This window comes from Gymnodraco acuticeps, unplaced genomic scaffold, assembly GCF_902827175.1.
Source record: "Gymnodraco acuticeps unplaced genomic scaffold, fGymAcu1.1, whole genome shotgun sequence".
Classification (NCBI taxonomy): Eukaryota; Metazoa; Chordata; class Actinopteri; order Perciformes; family Bathydraconidae; genus Gymnodraco; species Gymnodraco acuticeps.
In genome coordinates, this window is record NW_022992206.1 from 3,703,227 (window position 1) to 3,709,840 (window position 6,614).

A 6,614-nucleotide genomic window follows, 5' to 3' on the forward strand; every position below is an offset into this window, starting at 1 on the left:
TGGATTTATCTCAAACATTTTGTGATTATCATCTATTTTCCCTTTACGGTATAGGACTGGTGTCTTGTCATTATACTGTGTTTGCAGAGGCATTTTAGTGAAATCAAGAACCTTATGTTCAGGGATTATACTAGAACAAAAAACTCATTATTTTTCATTAGTATCAGAAACATCTTCTCCAAATCAACTGAAGGATAAAGGAGTTTAACGTGTTTCAGAGGATTGATATATAGACAAATGTTACAGTTTCTGCCCATCATGGCCTCTCCTCTCCACTGCCATGCAGTTAATAATGTATGAAGGCTAAGTCTTCCTGTCTTCTTCCTCTCTTCATTGCTCAAATGTCAGGTGAGTTAAGAAAGGAAGTGCGGGCTAAAGAAAATGATTGCAGCATAGCACACAATTTTAAGCAGCAATGCAAGCTTCATACCTACAATATTATTTAGTCATTTTTGTTTCTTCTTCAAATTCCTACAACTCAAATACACAGACATATTGTTACGGTGTGTGTAGGAAGCAGGACCCAAATGCAGATTAAAGTGACAAAAATAACTCTTTTATTTCAAGGCTAGACTATTAACAGAGACAGAACAGAACACTCACCGCAGACCAAGTCATTACACAAGACGAACCGACAAAGACAGACAGAAAAACCAGAACTTAAATACACACAAGACTAATCATTCAAACAAGACACAGGTGAGGAGGGAGGAGAAAACACAGGGACACCAGGTGAACACAATCGGGTAAATAGACACACCAGGGAAACTAAACGACAGGGAACCACAGACAGATCTAAACAAGACAAAACCCAACGCAGACAGAAAACCAAAGACAGATCTAGACAAGATAAAACACGACACAGACAGATAGTGACACATATATACATTTATATATATATAAAAGTGCATGGTACCACTTTAACAATAAGACTACCCTTATAAAGGATTCATAAGGGTTTATAATTAGGTTATTAATTAGGTTGTAAACACTTATTAATCATTAAGAAACCATTTATAAACAAGTTCTAACATAGTTTTCCTACATCAACACAGGCTCACTATTTGGCAAGATGACTAAGCCTTATGTTGGCTACCTATCTTACGTCATCTTCATCAGCCATCATCCTTGGTATCTGTTGTTCACTGAGTGGATTCCCCCCCCTTCCATCTTGTTTCTTGGCATATCTTATGACCATTTATTTATGAGTTACTAACATTTATAACTGCCAAAAGGGAGACTTATTGTAAAGTATAAAACACATTCCCATTTATGAATGAGTTACTACCATTTCTAATAAGGTTTGGCAGATAAATGTGGGCTCACTATTTGGCAAGCAACCTGTCACAGTTGCCCTGTTTATCTCATGTCTTATAAAAGCTTATTAAGGATTTATAAAGTGTTCACAACCTAATTAATGAATGAATTACAAACTATTCGTAAACCCTTTATAAGGGTAGTCTTATTGTAAAGTGGTACCTGTACAGGTACAGGCATGTGCACAAATCTGCAGTTGTTCTCTATTGCCATATGTTCTGTTCTCAAATAAGTACAGATCCACTTAACCTTGTTCTGAAGGTGTAGACGGAGCACCATTAGCAGGGCTAAGATATGTAATCAGGGGCAGTTCTAGGGGGGGGGTGAACAGTGCCCCCCTAACACTGACTTTTGAGCCCCCTGTGGCCCCCCTGAAAATGAAAAGTGTATGGTTAACCTCTTCTACACAGCACCCCGACACCGGGGGAAAAAACGTGTAATCTGCAGGAAACAGCGTCTGAGAGCATCTTAATATTCAATAAACTATGAATGTTTATATCCATGTAACGGATTTTTTTTTTAAAAACCCACAAAGCTAGCGCCGAGCCTCTGAATTAGCTATGAGCGAAACAATCTTAAGGCCGTTAGCACAGAACTCTAGCTACACTCATGGGTGTCGCAGCCATTATATGAGGGTGGGACAAGTCCCCCCCACTTTTTCAAATGATTAGTTTAGACCCCCCCACTTTTACTATGCGGAAAGTCCGTGAATCGGTCTATCCACTCGCCGCACTTTGTAGAGCGCTGTGTCAGTGCTTCACTATCAAATCCATAAAGTCATCGAAATGCCAGGTTACTAGTATTTATCATGTAAACAAGGAACATGAATAACCCTATCTCTCTGTGCTCATGTAAACATCATAACCGGGATAATACTCATAAACGGCTTACTGATAGGGATGCACGATATTGGTTTTTTGAAACCGATACCGATAACTTCCTGCTTCTCAAGACCGATACCGATAATAAAAAAATGTTTACGCCACTAATTATTTTAACGCGATTAACACATGTGTATTTTTTTTCCTTGGCCACCCCGTAGTTTCAGAGCGCATCGAGTTTAAAATACCATCTACAAGCTGATGCTAACAGCCCCGCTCCTGCCGCCCGCTTGTGGCAGACCACACTTCCACGCTCACCGGCAGGCACCGACTGGGAGGGTGTGTGTATGTGTGGCCCGAGCGAGCGAGAGAGAGACCTTACGTGCATTGTTGTTGTTAGCATCTGGTGCTAGCTAGCTGCGCTAATGGATATAAGGAGCTGTTTAAATGAAAACAGAGGAGCGACATTTCGCCACAACTGCGCCGAGCACTTGACTTTATGCAGGAAGCCAGACAGTGGGACATTGTACGAAAAGTCAGCACACTCAGCACGGATAGTGCGCAACATGATTGCAGCGTCCAGGCAGCTCCGGTTCGAGCATATGCCTTGAGTTGCACATAGCTCCAACGCCCATACCACCAACGACATGTTTGTTACTGTCCTGGCTTCATGGCCGCACAGCATTTACGTCACAGCCAGGCATGAGTTAGGGAGCGCTGGATTTGTGAAAAACTCCCCTCTTCCTAAACCACAGTACTGGCAAAACGGGAGGAGCCGAGTGAAAAACAAGCGCCCCTCATCCCAATCCACCCACTCCGCAGTATTTTTTTATTTTTTTTACCCAAAAAATATATTGTATATTATCGGGGCTATTAATACTGGTATCGGGTTTATCGGGATGACGTCATAATTCCTAATATCGGACCGATAATTATCGTGCATCCCTACTTACTGATGTCCATGTAGAGATGCAGTCAATAGGCTTGTTTGAGACGAGCTGCGGCTCGCCTCGAAAGTAGACGAGAATAGCCGATCGCAGCCGGGGGAGGTCTCAAAAAGCTCGCCTGAAGTCGGACAGCTCGGAGTCTTCTTCTTCTTCTTCTTCTTCTTCTTCTTCTTCTTCTTTCTCTCTTCTCTTCTTCTTCTTCTTCTTCTCTTCTTCTTCTTCTCTCTTCTTTTGGCGGATTGCAAACAACTTTAAGGTGCATACCGCCACCTCCGGAGTCGGCTTGACTCGGTTTGCATTTATAAAGAATGCACACATGTGTTTAATCGTTAATGTCAGATATGTACTAAGTAAATACATTTGTTCCTGCTCAAGATTAGATTCAACTTTATTGTTATTGCACATATTACAGGTACTGAGACAACGAAATGCAGTTTAGCTTCTAACCAGGTGCAACAAGCAGTAAAGTGAAAAGTAATGTACACAATCTACAGAATAAAATATAGAATGAATTGAATGATGAATAAACAGTGAGGGGTATGAATACACTAGATATACACAGCAGCCTGTGAGCAGTATGAACAGTGTGTATGAATATGCTAAGATATATAAAGTATGAAAACGGTAAGCAGTGCAAGTATAGTATAAAATATATAGATATTAATTTCATGATGATAAACATTGTGGAACAATGATGAAAAATGGAATGGAAGTGGCGACGTAAAACTGACACAAAACAACAACAAACTTTTGCCGAGCCAATTGGAGAGTTTCATCAGCAGCACGTGGAAAAAACCACCAATGAGCGCTCAGCTCGAGATACCAGCGAGTCGTTTCCCATCAAGCATTTCGCTTCCGCAGCCCGTGGAGAGGAACTGCACCGCTCGCCGCCTCGCTCTCAAGGCTGCGGACGTCTTTGTCCCGCGAGATTTCAACGTCTCATGTAGGCGAGCCTCCAGAGCAAGTCGGACAAAATGACTAACCATCATGCAACGCACTAGCAAGACGTTGATCGCAACTGCGCAGGTCTGCGCAGGTCTCGCTTGTCTCAAACAAGCCTAGTGTGTTTTACTGGAGCCTTAGTTCGATAAGAGATTATTTTCGGAGTTCTTTAACTTCGGTACTCTCTCTCAAAATGATAATGTGCATTATGTTTTAATTATACTTCTTATCATTCAGAAGCTTTTTGTGTGTGTTTATGTTTTACTGAGTGCTTATAGGCAATTTCCATCCCATTCATTAGTTAACTATTTATTTTCTGTGCACATTACATAGACTAGCTAATATTCTACCTACTGCTTGGGACTTTGAGTCTTCAAGATGTCCAATGTCACAGACTGGGACTTACTTTAGAGTCAGTTATATTTACATTCAGTATGACTTGTTATGATTCAATGTGAAAGTCGTATATTGCTCAATAAATAATGATCACTTCACCACCTCTCTTGACATCTAGGCGCTTGAGAGTGAGTCAGAGGCCCAGAACACAGGGACAGTGGAGAGAGGTCTATTGCTGAGGTGAGTGATGAAAGGGATATGACAGTTTAGAGTAAATTGTGATGTGGACTCTCATCCCAGAATTTTAAGGAAATCAGTGGGGATATTGAACAGGAAACATTTCAGTCAAGGGGCATCATATGACCAATATAGACAGAAGAGCAACATTTATTTGAACATTTAAGTCAATATGATACCATTCCTAGGTGAACTTAACATCTGTATGGAGTCAGATCAGTCTCAATATTAATAAATGCTCACAGAAGGATTCACAAATGTATTTTGCGTTTTATATATAAATGACTCTCCACAACAATATCTCTCAATGCACTCACAAATATGTATTGTTATATATAAATGTACAAAAAATGGGCATTTAAACTGCTTTTTATTAATTCAAAGACGGCTCTGAATTAATAATCAAATATGTTTCCTTTCTTTACTACTGGATGATATTACAAAATGTACTCATCATTTTCCTCATGCTAGTATAGCCACATAAAACAATCAAACCACCTAATAAAATGTACCAGAATACAGGAAATCAATTTATTTATTTTGGGGGAGGACCCCACACCCCCTGTTAAAAATGTCCCCCCCACATTCAGGATGCTTCCTACGCCCATGGCTTCACTGATCGATATACTTATTGGATCTGCACAAACAAGCTTAGGTAACATCCTGAGAGTCCACAGATTATAAAAATATAAGGATCATCACTGCGATCAAAACTCGTGACAGGGGAAGCAAATACAGACAACACACGAGTAGCTTTAGGTAGGAAAACACGGAGATATGCTCACCTTAGCTGTTATTCTGATAACAAGTCGTGTTCAATGGCATTAAAACGAGAAAAAACGTGGCTGAAGCTTAATCCTATAGGTTATAGCAATGTGTCTGTCACTTTGAAAAAAATATTAATAATCCATAATTCCATTTGTATGCCAAAATCGGAGAAGAACAATTAGCTGCTAATGGTAGCCACCAGAGATTAGCGCAGCTTCCGGTTAGCGCAGCTTCCGGTTAGCGCAGCTTCCGGTTTTCTACGTGTCTCTCTCACTCCTTATTTGGTAAGCTGCAGAGGTGGGACCAAGTCATTGTTTTGCAAGTCCGAGTCAAGTCTCAAGTCTTTGCGCTCAAGTCCGAGTCAAGTCTCAAGTCTTTGCGCTCAAGTCAAGTCTCAAGTCAGGATGGGCAAGTTCAAGTCAAGTCCAAGTCCTAAACTTTGACAAAACGAGTCTTAAACAAGTCATTATGTGCTTTTCAACAAATGTAATGACATTGATCAACAGAATAATACTTAATAATCAAACTGCTCTTTATTAGTCACATTAATAATTTAATAATCAATTTTCTCTCTGCTGGTAAAGTAACGTGTTGTTTTCTATTTGAAGAGGGATCAGTAAGGTAAGGCTACCGTGACGGTTTGATTCAGAAGGAGTTTAATGTATAAGATCCCTGATGTTAAGGTGACCAGAATGTTTATTTCCACTGTGTACAACATGTTATAATTGACCCACAATCTATCTTTATGCAAGGGATAATGTGCAGCGAGGCGGACTTTTTAACACCTTTTTAAGACCACTTTGAACAGAATTTAAGACCTATTTCACGGCAATAAAGTATGAAGGAATATTGATATGAAAGAAGAAATACGTCCCATAATCACTTACAAAGTAAATGTATTCATGTTCAACATAAGAACAGTGACTGAACATAACAGCATAACAGTACAGAACTGTGTTAGCATGTTAGACAAAAAGTGTGTATGTGTGTGTGTCTGTGTGTGCTTGAGTGGTGTGTGTGTGTGTGTGTGTGTGTGTGTGTGTGTGTGTGTTGTGTGTGTGTGTGGTGTGGTGTGTGTGTGGGTGTGTGTGGTGTGTGTTGTGTGTGTGTGTTGTGTTGTGTGGTGTGTGTGTGTGTGTGGTGTGTGTGTGTGTGTGTTAGGGCTGTGCAATTAATCATATTTTAATCGCAATTACGATTTTGGCCTGCCACAATTACGAAATAAACATAATTCGAAAAAAACGAT